Source organism: Bombus vancouverensis, chromosome 11 (assembly GCF_051014615.1).
Source record: "Bombus vancouverensis nearcticus chromosome 11, iyBomVanc1_principal, whole genome shotgun sequence".
Classification (NCBI taxonomy): domain Eukaryota; kingdom Metazoa; phylum Arthropoda; class Insecta; order Hymenoptera; family Apidae; genus Bombus; species Bombus vancouverensis.
Genome location: NC_134921.1, coordinates 4,630,364 through 4,649,920, shown reverse-complemented (window position 1 = coordinate 4,649,920; position 19,557 = coordinate 4,630,364). Strand labels below are relative to the sequence as shown.

Here is a 19,557-nt window from a genome sequence, read left to right as displayed (position 1 = left end):
TCTGCGATCAGCATAGTAGCATTGAGCGAGCGACGATTACGACCGGCATACACTATCTCTGTACTTGTACTTACATTGAATTTTAGTATAACTGACTATTACGATTTCATCCACTCGTTGCATTATTAAATACACCTACACGTTTAATAATCCACCTCAAGACCGTGACAATTAGAATCAAATACTAACCAATAAAGACAGAATTTCACAAAAATTTTCTCAACGTCAAATGAGCAACCAGTCAAAACTAACCACCCAAGGGCCCGAGAGATATAAATCAAGTATCATCTTGGTTGAAAAGGAGACAGACGTAAAATACGAGCGGAACATGGGTCCATTCTTCGGAGAATTAAAATTCTTGCCAGGGACCTTTCAGTGCTGCCAGCAAGCGCGAGAAGAAGTCCTCAATAGGGCGACGAGGCACGGAAATCTCAGGAGTGCTTTTACACGCAAATTAGGTCTATTAGGAACATCGAGCGTACAAAAACACTCGTGCCGTGGCATCACGCTTGTCCCTTGACGAGCAGGCCCGCCCCGTTACGCACGTGCGTGCTTCTTTATGAATTATTAGAATTAATGACACCTCACGCATCGCCTCGCGCTATGGGGCGTCACGTCGTCCAATTGCTTGCAGAAGGATTTGCCCTCAAAGGGAAAAAAGAAAGAAAAAAGTTTAAACTGCGAAAGGGTTTCATTTCTTATCTCTTCCACCCTCCGACAATTCATTTTTGTTTTTCAAAGAACCACTTGTGCAAAACGTGAACATTGTTCTTGCACGTCGTCGGGTGAGGTAATGTATTGCTTAACATAATAGATTGTCTATTGAATACAGGATACAATCGCTCTAGTCTATTTTTTATATTCGATTTATTCTGAGGAGTTTCATGAAGTTTAGAAATTTTCCGATTAAATTTGTTAATCTATTTAACCACTGAAATATAGATTAAATTTTCAACAAACTGCATAAAACATTGCAACGTATTTTAATGATTGAAAATCGATCCGAACTTTTATTTACGTTAAAACCATGCTAATAATAATGATCATCCGTTAAAAAATAAATTTCACGGCGTTAAAAATACCAATATCCAAAATAATTTTCAAGCATCCTAAATTATTTCACCGAAACGATATCTGCCAAAATAATTCGGAACAAACAGATCGATCGAGTCGATGGAATAACCGAAGAAAATCAATTTTCCAAATGAAGGAAAATTGCTTAATCGAATTTAAGGAGAGGGGGAGAGTGAATGTGTCGACGATTAATACGCGATATCGTGTTCGAGCACGAAAACGATGAGAAACACTCGATTCACATTTGACGCTCGAAGACGGTGGCGTAACTTGCTTAGCGGCGATGATTCGTGAGTCGATAATCGATGGAGGGCGCTGGATGGAAAATAGAGAAGCAAGGATACAAAGCGAGCTGGAAGTGGGTAAGTTGTCGAGCGAAACGTTATCGCGCGCCGGATCGTCGGCAGGGGTTGAATCGGCTAAAAGGGAGCTTGAATGGGGCTGCAAACGGGGGTTGACGAGCCGAGGGAAAAGGAGAACAGAGATAGAGGATAAACGTGGAGGAACGAGGAGAAATGTGCAAGGATTTAAGAAGGGGAAAGCATCGATTACTTTTCTTGACCTGGACAATATCCGCGTTCTCTCTATTACTCATCCCCCGCTTTACTTTTATTCATACTTTCGCTTTTCTCTTTTTCTTAGATCCGTGTGAACGCAGATCTTTTCTTTTAAATATCTACTTCTCTATGTTCCTTTTCTTACATGTTGTAAATGTTCAATTCTATAAATGTTGTACTTGTATGGAAACTTATGAATTTTATGTTGCTTTTATCTTGTTTAATTGACAAAACATAGTTTTGGTTCCTGTGCTGCGGAATATATTCTAAGGATGAAATTGAGAAATCTGTACTATTAGATGAAAACTATTTTTCAAAGAGAAGAATTTTCCCTGTTATAATTCAGAAGTAACAAGTTTCTGAAGTTCCTGTCACCCTAAATAATCATCTGTTAAACCATTCAAGGAAAATTTCTTCTAATAAAGATTCGTTGTTCAATAAGAAGACCCTTCGTGTACCCAAACTTGAGTTAAGTAAAACAATTTGTAACACGGCTTTTTCAATTTTCTTACGGAACCATCTTATATACATCGGAAGTACTTCAAGACAGATAAGGAGAAGCGTCGGTTTTTCTTCCCAAGTCGGCGGAGAGAACTACTGTCCCAACGATATCGCGAGTCGAGTGCTTCCTTTGGGATTTTCCGCTTTCGAATCTCCATCAACCGGCACTTTCCTCCTCTTTCTCCTCGCATTCCCTTCCTGGTTTTCCACGTCAAGCAAAGCGGTGCCCTCTCTTTCACTCGTTCTCCCTCTTTCTCGGCCAACCACTGCTCCAACCCTCTCCTCCTCTTTCAGCGACTCACCATGGTCCCGAGGCGGCAAGCAAAGAACTCTCCTACCCTCCGGTTGCTCGCACTGATTTTCTACCCTCGACACCCTTCCTATCCGGCAAACCACTCTGCACACCCTTCGTCCAACCTCCTACCCGCTTTCTATCCGCCCCTCAACCCCCGCGCGTCACTCGGTAGTCACGCTGCCAACACGTGCTCCTGTTTACCTCTCCAATCACATGGTCCGTGGAAACCGTGTGTGCCACGGTGGCCAACGTGGTCTCACTGACGGTGTCATTTCATCGAAAATATCTGGCACGCAGCGTATGCGCGGCTGGGTTAATTGGATTCATGACGAGTGCGTGCGTGTTCGACACGCACTTCGGATCGCGCGTACGCGCAACCCACCGGCTCCAGCATCATTCCGCCGATGATTTCGATGGAAACCGCGGCTCACCGGCCTCGTTTTTAACGGTGGAGGGTGGATGTCGGCCAGAGCGGTGGGGGTAGTCATCGAATTGCTGTAATGAAGAGCTCGCGGTACGCGTAGTGTCGCCAGTGGACGTTTAAAATTTCGCGATGACGCTTCTAGCCATTTACCTCGTGAATCATATTTCCGTTACTTCTCTTTTTTCTTCGTCGTTTTTATTTGATTAGAATTTTATCCTAATCGAGTGTATGCTTAGAAATATAAATAGGTTACATGATGTTTATTTAAAGTGATTGTGATCTATTGGTTAAAGCATATAACGTCTCTGGGAATTTTTACGGTGTACTTGCTGCGGATTTTAATGTTGTAGTTTTTGACAGTGCCTAAAGTATGTTTCAAGTTTTCTTTCTTGTAGACGAAGAAGACATTGTTTGAAATGACGAAACGAATTATAATACGATGAATTATAAGAAACAGATAAACAACTTCTTTTTGCCTTTTTTTGCTATAGAATGATCAAAAGACGTACAAAACGTCCAGAGATAAAATTAAATAATACGACAAACACAAGGAAATTTTATACCTAAAATCATTCAACTAAGAAACATGATTAAACTATCCATTCCAGGATTATAACAAGAAACAAGAGTTTTATTCGCAAGAAGATGTTTTCTACGCTATATCCTTAAAAATCTTCGTAAACAGTAAACATCCTCGAACTTTCCGATACGAATATCATACAAAAGTTACACTCAACCTATTTCCACAGAAATGTTGACAACAATTTCTACAATCGTATTACATACGTCCAATAGTAAGCTATGATTCTTTCTTTTTGTGAAGACGACCAATTCGAGAACAGCATGAGCAAAATAATTATTCGAAGGTTAAAGGAAACGGAGCTGGTGTTCGGATCCTTCAGTTAGCATTTTCAGGTCACATTAGACGTAGACACGTACGCGATCGCGCATAATTATCACCCTAATTATTGGAACGCAGCTAAGTAGCCGCGGGGAATTATCACCGGCTTCGGGCGAACCGTGCAGAACCCAGCGCCGGTTTCAATCTCTCGCTAGCAACATTCCCGCGTGGCCGGGCCCCCGAGTAACTTTCTTAATTACAGAGATTAACTTCATGCTATCGGAGCAACGATTATCGCTCGCGAGCCTCGCAATTGCCTGGCCAGATATAAATACACGGCTGGATCGACCGAACCAAATTTTGATGGAAATATATGTGCCCTTTTCTTTTCGACTACTACCAATTACCACGATTATAGGGTTTTTCTATTAGATACGCTTCACATTGATATTTAATCTTTTCATCTTGATGTGTAATATAACGTTATCCATAAAATTAGACGTTTTATCTGAGATCGAAAATTCCTGTTAACCTCTTTTTATCGGGACATAAATAACATTGAGATACTTTCGTGTTCTACCAACCGATGTTCCCTGATGAAATGATAAAATTTTTATGAAACTTATCTATATTTAACGACAAGTATCAAACTATCTTTATGACTTGTAGAACAGAATCGATTTTTACATTATTCTATTTTCTAAGTGGATTTATCATTTATGTTATTTTCCTAAGTGTCCTATTTTAATATTGACGAGTAAGAGTTATGATTGACACTCACCTGAGACGACCTGTGATTGTTGTACGTGGGACGTCGTCCTGACGTAGATTCTCTCGACTGCTTGGTTCTATTTATTCACCCCGATACCACCTGCTCGAACGAACTGAAAATCTTCTTGCCGCGCTTCCCCAGTCTGACAAATTTTATCGCCTCTGAATAAAACTTCCCTCGACTGGAACACCAACGGATTCGACCGCAATTCCTCCGGCTTTCTGATTCGATCGATGACTTTCCTCGAGAGCACCTTTTCGTCGCCTCCTCTTTTTCTTTTTCACGATCCTCCGGTAATTTTCCAACGACCAGCGACGACAGATAACAGTCCGGATGGCGACGGTGGACCGACGTCGACGGACAAACGATTCACAAATACATCGACCGCCGGTGACATCAGCCTACTTAATTACGCCGGGTAATTGTGAGTAATTAGGAGCGATTAAGAAGCAAACAGTTAATAGCTCACAGCCCGATAATACGTCGACTCGATTCGTCGATCGTTCCAACTAACCCGGAAGGAATACTACTTCAGAAGTACCACCTTTGATTTTATTATAGAACTATTTTTTTTTATCAGAAACTCGATTGATAACTCAAACGTCTTGTATTTTACTGAAACAATCGCAATCCTCTTGTAATGATTCTTAAGTGAAAAACGTTGTGAGGTTTGTAAGTCAGTTCCCTTCGAAGATGATCATGTAACACAAAGATGGAACGAGCACAAAGTGCGCGGATGAGCGTTCCTTTAATGTGATTTTAATTATTCTATTTGTCAGACGGTGTGCGGCGACCGTGCTTATCGCGCGCGATTCCACGTCGAAGAACACAACGGCAGTCACGTGCGTGTCGCAATTACCCGCGGCGATAATTAGGAGTTTGTTAAAGTCTGAGTCCTTGTGTCGTCGTCAGTTTTATTACTGCATCGCCAGTGCGACGCGTAGTCGTTAGAAAACGTAATGATACGCGGCTCCTTCCTTGGATACACTCTAGACACGTACAACACACGGACGTTTCAGAGTTTGCCCGTTGATCAATCTTTCGCAGAATGTCTACGTTTATTGCCGTGCAATTAACTCGAGCCACCTGTCCGTAGCACCTGCCACGTTTAGTGCCTCCCGCACGTGGCTCTCCTGATAATATATTTTCGACAGTCTTCGATCATACGTGTAAAGCCTGGGCCTGCTATAATTCACTGAACGGAGTTCACTAGGTCTAAAATAAGTCACTCGAAGAACGTCTACGCTAGCAGTGTCCGTAGAGATCCGGCTTAATGAAGCCACGGGTCGGCTAATCGATCGCGACAACGCACAGTAGTTTCTGCACGTAGTGGTTAGACGACTGGCGATGGACACTTATTCCACTGCGTTTAGAACGCGTCACCGGTTTCAATAGATTCACCACACCGTAACAATCGACGAATAGTCAGGATTCGCGATGTGTCTATATATAACGTGTTCCTTTGGTGCGTCCACGTGCCGACTGAACGGCGCACGCACCTCTGCGCTATGATTCCCTGATCACTTTCGAACTCACACACTCGCCTACCACCGGCGTATTTCACAAACTTCCTCCACTCAAAGTCGTTCCTCTATCTTTCACATCCCGTCTGATGAGGTCCAGGAAGGTTTCTATTCCTCGCTCCTGTATCCTTTTCACTGTGGACTCGGATCGAACCCCTCGTGGAACAGGATCGATCAGACTCGACGCACTCTTAAACGAATCCCAAGATCGGTGATCCAAGATGATCGATCGCTGCTTGGACTGCTCGTTCTAGATCACGTTGGCTCGATCCTCGTGTCGCTGGCAGCGTGGTGTGCACGTTGCGCGGTCGAAGCTCGGCGCGAAAACTTGGACCTGAATCCTGACGGTCCGCAGTCTGGCTGCGTAGTGGCCCCGCTGTTGAGTCGAGGGAAGGCAACCCGCCGTGGCTTCTCTCCCGCCTAGCCGCCAGCCAATGCTCGTTTCAGTAGGAAGGGGCAGTGGAGGCGGTCCTGGAGGCGGTACCGATGCGCGGAGGTGGTCCGCGAGTTACTCGCGAGGATCCCGTTGTTATGATTGTTATGAGTGTCCGAGCTGCCTCCAGCGAGGCTGCTTTGGGGGTGGAACGCGGCGCGCGAGAGGGACCCGCGCGTCGTCTGTCCCCCTTTTTCCACATCCTGGCCCTCTCTCCCTCGCTCTGTAATATAACCACCACGAGCTCGAACGAGCTCGTAACCGTGATGCAAATCAGCCCGACGGGGCTGAAGAGTACTTCGACCGGGGATGCCCGGGAGGAGCGATTGCCACCAAGGACCGATCTCACGACACCCACCGGTCTTCTGCGCGGAAGGGACACCACCGGTTGACACCAGCCTCCTAACGATGTGATTTTAAGCGCTCATCCGATGGACAGATCGGCAAATTTTTTCTTCAGAGGCGGCTAGTTCTTGTAAAATGGACGATCAGAGATAGCGGATTGAAAATCGATGGGTGGCGCTTGGTTGGTTTCTGGGACGGTCCTTCTGGTTTTTCTTACAGATTTATAGGAGATGAGTTATTCCGCAGGCGGATGCTGGATGGCAGTTCTGTTGGTTTCGTGGGAATTGGGATGGCGAAGAAGAAGGGGGTATTTGGGGTGAATTTAGGTTCCGTGTATTTCATTGTAATCGGGACATGTAGCATTTGTAAGAGTGAAGAATTCTTTTATTTAGACTTCTACTCTAGAAATCTTATTTATCATACTTTTGTTAAATTTTATTGAACTTGCAGTTCTAGCGCTTAACACTATAGCGAGTGTCATTTTCTTAGGAATTCACTAGCACAGGAAGAAGATAGGTGGCTGCAAGCAAGAATTGCTCTGTTCTGCGATAATGTGAATATCCACGCTGCAATAATGCAAAAACACAATAATCACAAATGCTTTCCAAAGCATCTCTCGAATGTTTCAGAAGTCTGCAAAATTTTCAGTCATCGGTCCAAAATCGTCACGAAACCATTTCTCGCGAATTATACATGTCCTGTCTGTGATCCTCAAGTATCTGGCCTATCAATTGCAAGTCACAGATGCACTCCAATTACACATACGGTCGGTCGACCTGGTAGTCCTCGGCGGTCATTAATTTTGATAAATCGTCGTACACAGAAGTCGGAGTTCGTCGACGTTGATCCACTGTCTCATTTATCTTCAGGGGCGCGATGAACCCCGTGGCTGGTAATTGCAACGCTACGAGCCGATAGTGCGCCATTTTCGTTTCGTTCTGTCTCCCAGATTGAAACGACGACAATGGGTTTGCCAGTTTCGAACGACGCACCGACCGATCTGAAAGACGAATGGAAGAAGAGTTTCGAGTCGTTAGGTCGATGTGACAAGTGCGTACATGGCCACGAAATTGCTCTTTTTAGGACACTTTACACACGGTCCTTCTGCTACCTTAAAATTTGTCGTATTCGTTCGAATAAGCGGATATTCAGATCGAAGTAACAACCGCTGGAAAATATCGGGGAACGAAGGAGAACGAATAGTTTTATGGTGGACCATCGGGAAAAAAAAGAGAACGAAATGGTTCCTTTTTACTCTGAAACATCGACGAATGAAATAACGTGCGGTTTGAATTTTCATCGTGGCGAGTAGAGAGAGATCGGCTCGAGTTAGAAAGAAATATGCCTCCGCTATACATATTAAAATGCGTCAATCTGGTCGACGAATCTGAAGCATTACGCTTTTCCATAGCATGTAAATCTTTCGAAATTTTTTACCCACCGGACTGCACCGGACGAGTGGCCTGGTCGCTTCACGGCTGAATATATTACGGATGGTTTTTGCATCTTATCTTTGACTCAGCACATGCACCGCATACTTACAAGTTAATTATTTCCGCCATCTGTACTGCAAATTCGTATCTCTCGTTATCTAGTTTAGTATTTTGCAAGAATATTACCGCATCCTTCGTTTTCTAACAAAATTTTATATTAAGTAGATTTCCAAGATTTTTTGTCAAATGTTTGACATGAAAGTACAGAAGACCAGTATCATTTCTTGTTTTCTACCTCTTATCATTTAGAAACTAACTGTTCTATCTGTAATTTGCGACATCTTTATCTTCCAGGATGTGATCAACATTTTCTCTCCAGAATATAAAAAGTTATCATTGGCGTGCTTTTATATCCAATGCTTATAGATAAACGTAATTAAAATTTCCTACTGCAACTTTTATTGTTTTACGAAATTTATAAAGCATACATATCACAAATATTCCTGACTTGGACCTTTGATTCATCAGATGCTAATTATGGAAACAGACAGATAAAAAATAACGTGGACTCAACAAGTTGGGCACAATATTTCGCTAAAAATTGATAATGAAACGACTTAGTATAACTTAATTACATCGCGTGCCTCCAAGTGATCTTCTTCGTGCGTAAAAATATTCGTGAACGCAGAATTTCGTGTAAATATAACTGCGTGTTTCGTTACGACGCAGCCAGCCTTTATTAAGTCCAAATTTTACCCCTTTTGAGCGACGAGCTACCCTCGTCGGCGCCACTATTACTGTCCGCACCCTCGGTGTTTTAATGTTCTCCCCTCAATTTCTCCAACATCGACCTCGACAATATTCTGTCGTGATTCGACCCTTAGAGGCGCGTCTCTCTGCTACAAATACGTTTCGGCTGAAACATCGCTCGAAGACGGCGAGTTCTTCGAGTTCGACCATGCTGGTCACGCTAGCTGACAGTAAATTATTGTAGTTCTTTACGTGCTGCCCTATACTTGCTACGACGACGCTTCTATCGATCGCGAAACCTCTGATTAGACCTCGCAATTCGTAATGAAAACGCATTGATTCAGCCATCCTCGAAATTACGCAAAAGAAGTCTCCCTTAACGTAATCGACAAGTTATTTTGCATTTTGGGATTCTGATGTGCTAGCTTTTTCTTCAGCGGAATTAAATCTTGCAGAAGTTGCATCGTTAACAAGATTAATTTGAAATAGTTCGCCTTCAAATTTTGTTACATATTGTCTTTATCTCTTGAAAGTGCTTTTATCTCTTTAAGACTGACTTTATCTTCGAAACATACTTTGACTGATTATATTTTAACTACATCTTGCGTCATTTGATGTAAAAAACCAATATCAGTTTCGTTACATATTATTTCCATTACTCTTCAAGAGTCTCTAGGATCGTCTTCTCTTCGATTGGTAGATACCAAATATATTTTATATTTTCGTTTATCATGAAATTCATGATCAATTAGTGCAATTATATGAATTTACGATTATTAAGAATATTCTACTACTCCTTAAACACTCGACTCTCCAAACTTCGCTAAGAATAATTTTCGCGAGAGAATTCATCCCTTAAACTGGGCGACCTAATATTCCTAAAGAAAGGCTAGTTTCCACCTGTTCCTCGGTGCCTGAAACCCCGGCGACATTGACGAAAGTACGTGCGGATCTTTTCCAGGAAATATACGAGGAAATGAATGAATCCTCTCGTCCTTCTTCCTCCCGAAGGTCCACGTGCTTTTCACATATAACTCGCCCCCGGTCGGAGGCAGGAGGTGTAGCCAGCTGGTGGTTGAAGTTGTAGGAGTCGGCAGGATGTGGGTCTCTACGCTCTCTCTCCGGGTATTCCTTCTATCCCTCTTGCACCATCGTTTCCTCGTTCATCGCTCGGCCACTTCGCCACGTCCTTCTTCCACCGATAGTCGCCCTCTTCGTTCCACTCGAGAGACGAGCCCAGAGTCGTTGGCTCGTGCTTTCCTCCTCACCCTCGCGTTCCTTGCCGCACATGCCGACTCACCCTCTCTCCGAGAGAGCACGAAGGGGGTTGCTGTTCCGTCTTTCTCCCCCGTCCCACCGGATCGATTAAAACTACAAAGTGTTGCCTCTCCATCCGTTGGTACGCTCATTCGTGGTCGACTACATTGCTCCGGCACTCTCCTGGCGGCACTGGGTTACCAACTCTTTCCCTACTGCCTCTGGCCCTCTGTCTTTCTCACTTGCCCCTTGCTTTTCCATCTTCCTTCCTCTCGTCGCCTTTCTACTACCTGCTACCTTTCCTACTCCGTGTTTTCTTTTTGTCATCCTTCTTTCTTTCTTCCTTTTTTTCACTCTCTCCCTTCTCGCTCTCGCTCTTCTTTCCTCGTCACTTCGCACAGTCCTTTTTTCGTCCTTTTATCGGGCAGGATCTCCGTATTCATGGGCGTCCGCTCCGCTTCCTGATAATCTCCGCGTAAAACTTCTCCGTCCCGACGGGGATTGCCTTCACTCCGGCACCCAACGGGACCTTTCTCTCTGTTTTCCCTGTGGCGTGCCGCCACCGATCGGACGTTACCTCTCACTCCCTGAATATTTCTCTTCTAGCCGAACGGATGCTAATGATCTTACCCCGTGACTTCGCCACCCTCCGATTCCTTTTACGCTTCCTGTCTTTCCGTAGTGCTACGGCTGCCCGTTTCACAGATACGGGACGCTTCTCGCGATACTTCGTTTTGCCTCTTTCTTTTTTCCCAACGAAATCGATTGAAAGAGATTTAGGAAACGTTTTAATAGGGAAGGTCATTTTATGCAGGACGAGGTACCGATTTGACTGCCTAATCCTGTAGATTCAGTTTGTAATTCTGGTATTTGAGTGGATTATAATGGCGATTTAGAGGATTTTTTGGGTGGATTACAATGGTGGTTTAGAGGATTTTTTAAAAATAAGACTGAGTAAATTGTAAATAGCGCTGAATATGGTGTAGAATTGGGATTAAGATATTTACGGTTGATCGTTTGCTGCATCTGAATTAAAAGGCAAACTCGCTCTATTTCTTTCGTTTCTTTTTATACATATACAGTATATTCTTTTACACTGAAGTTAGAATATATTCACATAGATTCATTTTATTATAATAGCTTATTTTTATTACAAAAGTACAAAAATATAGATAAGCTGACATATTCGTGGTTCTTCGGGGTTCAATCGTCTTTTTATTAGCATCAACGCGTCTTTATACCTCCAATAAAGACAACTGAAACGCTAGCGAAACGTCGGAACAAAGTGCAACGTACGAATAAAAACACAATCGAGGCTGCAAGCAAGAACCACAAAGGTGTCATCTAATCATCGTGGAAATTAAAAATCGAAATATAGAACTACGAACGCGCTTTGAATGTAACTCATTCAGTGTGAATTAGTCGAAATGAAGCGCTTAATGCGATTTGTGTAAATCACGAAGTATTAAGTTAAAAGTGGGTGATTGTCAATAGAAAAATTCCCTGCGAGTCGTTGCTTAAACTGTTACCCCAATGAGCTCGACTTAACCAATAAATTTTAACCTTATCCTTAAATTCCACAGAACGCTCGCGGCTGATCCATCCTTCCTCGATCACTCAATCCTGGCAAAGAAACATAGTTCTAAAGGAAGAGAAGAGGCCTTTTAATCCCGCGTAGCCGAAGCGGCCACCTTTTCTCGCGTTGGTAGTCAGCCGCGGTAGATTAGTGGTATTGGGTGAAAGGCTGCAAGAGTGGCGAAGCGCGATTATATCCTCGAGGCCCCCTTCTGCACGGGGCCAGGTTTGGCTCGTTTTAAGTCGCAGACTATGCGCGGCTAATAACAGAGCCAACGAAAGCCAAGCAGTCTTTACGAGCATCTTCCCAGAAGTATAAACCCAGGGCTTGAAGATGCGTAACGGCTGTTTCGTGGGTTCTTGGTCCTTGATGCCGGTCTTCCTGGTGATTCCTTGAGGCTAATTAATGCGGGAGAGCGTGGCGACCATCTCAACGTTGTTGCGTGATCTCCAACGAAGGAAGCGAAACTGTCGATCGGTGCATGTTCGATGAAAGGCGAGAAAACAATGAGGTAAGCGAACGCTCGTGGAGGAAGAATGGTTTGATGGTAAAGAAAAAGAGAAGGAGGAGAATATAAAAGGGATTCACTTGGGTCAAGATAATTACCTAATGAAGACGAATTGAAAGGAATACGAGGAACGCTCTTATTCTTTTTTTGCAACATTGTTCCCATTTTCTCGGTAGAATGCATGGTCGAAAAAGACATATGGGGATCGATTCACGTTGTTTCGGGAATAGAAGCATAAGTGAAACGTTGGTTTCACGTTTCTGGTTGGTCGCGTGATCACGGTGGCACGCCGAAAATTCGCGTCTTATAGAATTATATTCAAAGTGAGGTGGAGAACAGAGGGAAGAGAGAGCAGGTGGTTGATGATGATAATACCGCGAGGATGTGCAATGTCGTGTCCGGTCGGGGATACCCAGGAAACAAAGTAATCTAAGGGAAGATCTCTTTGTATCAACCTCCCATTGATCGATAATTTCGCGCATTATTGTTGCCGTAATAACCACTTCTCGATATATGTATATGTTCGACACCAGAGCTAAGTTCTTCGCTAAAAACACATTCTTTCTTTATATTTCTCCGGAAGAGCGCGTACAATGAGTTCGTTTCATCGTATTGGCTTCCTTTTATCACGTTTTCGCGGAACAGCCTCCATTTTGTCGTTTGCGGTCTCGTTCCTTTTTGATATCTTAGGGCCCCCTCCTCTTCTTTTGTTTTGGTTATCTAAGGAAATTATTCTTGAAATTTTTATGAACATTTTGTCGAGGGGAATGATATTTTAAGCGTTAACAATCTTTCATCTATATTGTCTATGCAGATTGTTTATTGTCTATCTATAAATATTCAATACCATCTATAATATATTAGTACATACACTTGTCACATACACAAAAAAGTTGAACAGCAAATTATTTTGTGCAATAATACTTCATTCGTACTACTGTAAGTGACTGGATTTTCATGAAACGTAATAATAATTGAATAAACGTTTTATAAACTGTAATACACAGATGTCAAACAATATACACGTATGTATGTATATTGATTTACTTTATTTCCCGTAATATTATATTATGCTAGAATTAGCTACTTACATTTATTACATCGAAGCTCCGTTTCATCCTTAATACTGGTACACTACATAAAACTTCCAGACTTTGCCTGCATAAATTTACGCCAGAACCAAGGAAGAGAACAAAGTCAGAGAACCTATAACATACGTAGCTACACAGAAATCTCCCCTGTTTCGCGTCCATTGCTACATTCCCGCGAAAATGTAACAAAACCACGAGCACCGCGACAGCAACCTTCTCGCCTTTTACGACTGAGTAATATACCGTCTTGTCTTATGTCGTTGTTTATTGCACAATTTATGCGTCGATAATAAAACAGATCTTGTCCCTTCCGGCGTTTAGATTCGTTAGCGACGCTTCGCCTGCCTTTACCCTTCAGCCTGGTGTAGCTTACTTATACCGTATTTAAATGAAACCGTCGCTTCTTGCAACCAGCGTAATTAACAATTATTGTCCTCAGCTAAGCCCAAGATTTACGATATCCCCGCCCCAAATATATATATATAAAATAACTATACTATAACTATATATTAACTATACTATACATATATATCTGTTACGGCGTTCAGTGTTTCATTTTCGCAAACTTGAAGCGCCAAAAATAAGTTTACAACTCACGAGTTCGAAAATGAAACGTGTTCGGTTAGAGAGTGTTGGTCTGTGAACGTGTGACAGGTTCATCGTGAAACGGATGGAACTTGATATTTCACCCGCATCTTCGTGTCACGTTAAAGATTACGTTCCCTAGGTTCCCGCCGTGATCCGGTAACGAGAAACACTTCGCTCTTGTTTGAATGGATTCCAAACGACTCCCTTGTCTTTGTGCTTAAAGAACACCGGCGAGCTGCTTGATGAATAATTCCTTCTATCGACTTCTTCTTCTTCTGTGTCTTCTTCTTTCGAATTTCTTTACAGAAGAGGGCCAGACACAGCGAGATTTTAAGCGGCAACGTAGAAAAGCGAAGGCACCGGGTTAATTGCGAGAAGAAAGATCGAGTGTTTTCGAGGCGAAAGATTTTTACAGATTTCTATGGACATCACTTGGAATATCACTCTACTGCGAATTGTTTAACGAGGAATAACACCGCTCGAGAGTTTAAGGGTGTAGGATGTGGAGAAAAGTTAGGAATATTGGAAATTAAGGAGATGGAAGAATTTAAAAACATTTGATAGTTTGCGTCCCAAAGTTTAGCCATTCAGAGACTTCAGCGTGTGACCTTTGTAATTGTCGATAACTATTATAATTGTTTAATAGCTTGAATAATACTGCTCTTTATTACTGCATTGCCAGTGGGTTTTCTATGTGCATTGTGCATACGCCGCTATTTATTCTGTCAAGTAGGAATACGGAATAATGAAATTTAACTAACAAAGACGCAAGAAACTTTCAAGATGTTTCCAAAGATCGTGATATACAGTTTTCCCATGTGTTATATTCTTCCTGTTTGCTCAAAATACAATGTAGATTAATACAAGAATAAAAAGAATCTCAAGCCCTTTTTATCACAAGAATAAAAACGTCTTAAGGTCCATTTCAAAATAACAACTTTTCTAAAAAGAACAGATATTTTAAAATCTATTCATAGTTATATTATAGTTATATAGTTATTACTATTATATTTATATTATTATAATCTAAAGTTCCAAATCCTAGTACGAATATCACCAGCAAAGAGATACGAGTTTCACGTAGAGAAATCAATGTTTTAAACAGGTGTCAATTATTACCAGTCGTAATGCATTTGCTCCGCGTGACTTCATTCGGTGGTGGAGTTGATTTTGTCTGAGTTACGAGTCTTTCGATCGTCTTTTGGCGGAAGTTTCTAGGCATTTTCTCACGGAATCTGCCGGTATCCGGGAATGGAAAGCCTTGCATCGTACAGTCACGAATGTATCGGTCAATACTTGCCAGTCAGAGGCAAAGACGAGTCAGCCTGTGCCTTCACACCATTTCCGGACAATATTTAGCCGCGCTTCCCTGCCCGGTAGCTTCGATCATTAAACGTGCGTATATAGCCTCATAATATTGCAATCCGTGGCCATAATTTACGTCGTTTTATAGTTCAAACTGCAACCTACGTAGGCAGCGGCGCTCAAGCCTTTAGAACGTGCTATTCCCGTTCAAGTTGTACTGGGTGATCATAAAGTTCGTCGACTGTTTCCCTCCGGTGCCAGGCCGGCCTCTCTGACCCCATCCTGGGGGTGCTTCCACACACTGTTTCCATTTCGATAGCTCCATGTAATATTGATGGTCGGATAACTCTTCGAATTACCCTTTAATCAGTTCCTCATCCAAGATCTCTTAACTATCAAAGTGGACAAATAATCAGTTTTCAAAATAATAGCTTTTCATGAAAACTTTGTAGATTTATATTTTTGAGGGTTTCGATGGATTTTTTATTTCTTTGACATATGCATGTTTTATGTTTTTCCATTTCGATTTCTTCCCCTCTTTAGGTGAATTATATATCTTTGAAGATTAGCCGTACATAAAGTATGCAATTATATCGTGCAAGATGTTATTGTAACATTGTTTGTTAAATTATATATTCAAATAAAATTACTGAAATTTTTATGATTATCAAACTTTTTAAAATGTGCGTCACACCAAACAAATATTACGTTTGTTAAAGTAGATTTCGTATTTAAAACGAATAAAAAGTATCCTATATCCTACATTTATCTTCATTGACCTCTTATAGACAACAAAAGAACCACTTCTCTAATACTCAATTAGATTTCAAAGAAATTTAAAGCACTATTTCCCTTTGCGCAATATAGAAGAATACCACTAACTTCCACTATTTAACTTCGTTGAAATTCCTAAAAAAAATCTTAGCAAGAGCAGCCTAAATCTACCATCGCGCTCCACCCCTCCGAAACTTGCTCGTCAAACTTTCTCCCCGAGCCTCATAAACGTCGATCAGGCGAAAGAAAAGCGGACAGCAGCGAGAACACCAGTTATATTCCGAAGAACGTGGACGAGTGTGAGTGTAGGTACCTCGAGAATTGAGATATACTGTTTTATAGAGAATCATCTGAACGCGGGGGGGCTCTTTTATGAAGTTACCACGGCGAAACGGTCGCTCTGAAAGCGGTTACTTTGAATCGTGGCCTATCTCTTCTTCTTCTTCTTCCTTCCTTCTTCATCCAAACGCTTCGAACGAACGAGAAGAGAGGTATGGAGAGAAACCGCGTAAGCTATTACTGAAATTACGGACGCGATCCGGACGCTCGCAAATCAAAATTCGCCGTTTCTTCTACCGTCGCTGCATTGTTACGATTTATTGCCGACAAAACGCCTCGATTTTCGCTGGTGGAAGGAACGAGACGGCAGAGGCCGGCGCCCCTTTTGCTTTGCGACTCAAGGGCGGCCATTAGCGGACTTTGGCAAGGCAAACAAGTGTGAAGGTAATCGGAGAAAGGAATGATAATTAGCGCGCACGAATCGCCAAATCGCCATCCTCTTGTCGACAAAAAACTAGCATCGTGTCTCTGCAGGATTTGCTTCACACGGACGTAGAATAACGATTGAAAGTGGAGCTCTCCTTCGATGTTTTACTATGATGATGGCGTTGACATGTTTATGGGCACATGTTAGAGATTTTGGTAGTCTTATTTGGTAATAATCTGTGTTGTTCGTTGTGTTCTTATTTCGTTCTTGGAACAGTGGTGGGAAGATTTAACTGCTATTACAAGGGAAGTTGGGAAGGGAAGCTTAGATTACTACCAGAACGAACGTTTAGACTGCGAAATTATCTCCTGCAGTGAATTTTAATGCTCCTGTATTTCACAAAAAAAGATCATTCATTCTTCAACGATTGTCTATAAACTTTCAAAGTGTGTTCGATTATTATAAATATTAATCAATGAAGATTAAAGAGGACGTTACAAATGTAATGGAATTTTTATTACATACTGCTGCTACTAGTTCATATAAAAGTTATAGCGATAGGAATCAAACGTTGATAATTTGGATTTAATCATATACTTCTTTATATATTTTAAGAATATCATTCCTATAGCTTCATAATAAATTATAATATTTTTATATATTTTTATTCCTTGTCATAATATATTTCCAATTGTTGAGCAAATATAACGGATGTTTTATAATAATAAATGCAAAATGCTTTTTGTTTCATGAAAAATATCAGCAGATTGACTTACGCTTTTGTGAATCTCGGACGTCCATATTTTACGCCGCATCGATCGTCTAAGAATAACTAACACTACTGATGCAATTTTTAGATCTTTGTGTCTATGCATTTCAACAAAAGATAAACTTAAAAGAACTAGAAACTAAAGTAAACAAAAAACTTAGAAAATACAATAGACAGAGTGTCTTAACAAACATTATTGCTTAAAATAATGCTAATTACATTCTACGAAAAAAGTATATATCGTATAATTTTAAAAGTGAAGTAGCTACATTTTTCAACGTGTTATACGTGAAGTAATTCTGAGAATCAGCACTTTCGAACATACGAGCGTGAAGTATCGGTTCTCTCGCAAGCTTCTCCTTTCACTCTTCTTATTACCCAAACTTCACTGGCAAAAAGTATTCCATATCTCATCATCCACATACACGTTGCAACATTTCTGTGTGAAGTCGAAGCAACGCAGGCCAAAGTTCGACTTTATACGTTCTCTTCGCGATTGCGAAGACCGAACGAAAATGTCGTAATTTTGCTTTCGACTCTGTTTCACCCTGTGCACCGCGCCGCGAAGATTGGGGTTCGGGCGAACCAAAGCGGCTGACCTAATTTACATACATATAAAGCGCATTCGATGTGTTTTAGGGGCCGTAAATCGACGCAGCTACGCGAATCGTTAAACCCTTCCTTGCCGCAACACCCCGGCAATGCGTGTACGACAGAGCTCATGGACGTTGTATGGATGGATATAACGCACGCGCGAATACATATTCAGGCACTTTGTCTTCTTCTGGTCGTTTCGTGCTCCTTCGACCAGTTGGCTTCTCTATACGCGCCACTATGCTGTCATGTCAGTTTAAATAGATACAATGTGAGCATAGGGAGAAGCTTCGAATTCTGTAGTTACTTGATTCGAATTTCATTCATTTGAAAGTCGAATGATCTGATTTCTCGCCTTTTGAGATTTTTTCTTTTTCCTTTTAGTAAATTAAACGAATCTCTGATACTCGTCATTGTAATACTGCAGCAAGTACAAAATATTGAAATATTATATAATACTTATTAAAGAATTGAAGCTAAAGAACTTGTTTAGAAGAAATATATTGAAATATTGTATATAGTTTGTATTTATATTAATTTTGTAAAATTGATGCTAAAGAAGTTACTCGATTAGAATAAATATTCTACTAACAGAGTGTTTTATCTACGTTTAATTTCAAGTTACGTGAAGTCGCCTTGGTTGGACGGTTCGATACAGAAAACGACAAAAATATGTATCTATCTAACTTATCTCAATAATGTTTCTTCATAATAGTACTATTATAGTTACATCTAATGTTTCAATACTTGGAAGATTACGAATTGTTCTATTAAACTCTCACTTTATCTACAATTTTCTCAAGCTAATTTTCTCGGATCATATACAGAATCAATTTACTGTGAGAAAGGGCATGGTGACAACGAAGAAGAAGAAGTAATTTAAACGAACTGATTGCTCAATAGATTCTGTATCACTAATTTTTAAAGAGTTATTAAACCTCGTAAGATTTCCAAACTTTTAAAGAATTTCTGATTTTTAATAATTATCGAAGCGAAGTGAAATTACACACTTGAGAAATTGAAAGTATTCAATGGCTATTACTAATTACATCTAACGCACAATCCTTTAAGCACTTCTTATCTTAAATTATTCTAACCAAACCCAAATGTTCGGAGAAATAGTATACCGGATACTGACAACATTTGAATGTATTCAAAGGAATCTTTACGATTCCTATTTGCAAGCACTAGACGACACTTTTTGTTTGTACGTATAGAACGATAAAGTAACTTAATAACCGTTTAAGACCTCCTTATCTTGGATCATTCTAACAAAATCCAAAAATCTGGAAAAATCACACGTTGAATGCTAGAAAGGACGTTTAGGGGCACCAGAGGAATCCCCGCGATTCTCGTTTGCAAGCCCCAGATACTTATCTTTTGTACGTACGAAGGCGATAAAGTAGAAGGTAGAAGAAGATCCCCCACCCATCATCCTACT

The 19,557-nt window shown here is 41.3% G+C and overlaps 1 protein-coding gene across 3 annotated transcripts in view; it reads right to left on the bottom strand.

Moving 5' to 3' along the window:
* pdm3 (POU-domain protein pdm3) overlaps positions 1 to 6,342 on the bottom strand; it is a 212,218-nt gene extending 205,876 nt beyond the window's left edge. For all 3 annotated transcript variants that reach the window (XM_033342251.2, XM_033342253.2, XM_033342252.2), the window contains exon 1: positions 4,474 to 6,342. The gene's annotated coding sequence lies outside the window, so the exon portion shown is untranslated. The remainder of the gene's footprint in view (positions 1 to 4,473) is intronic.
* Positions 6,343 to 19,557: the final 13,215 nt, after the last annotated feature.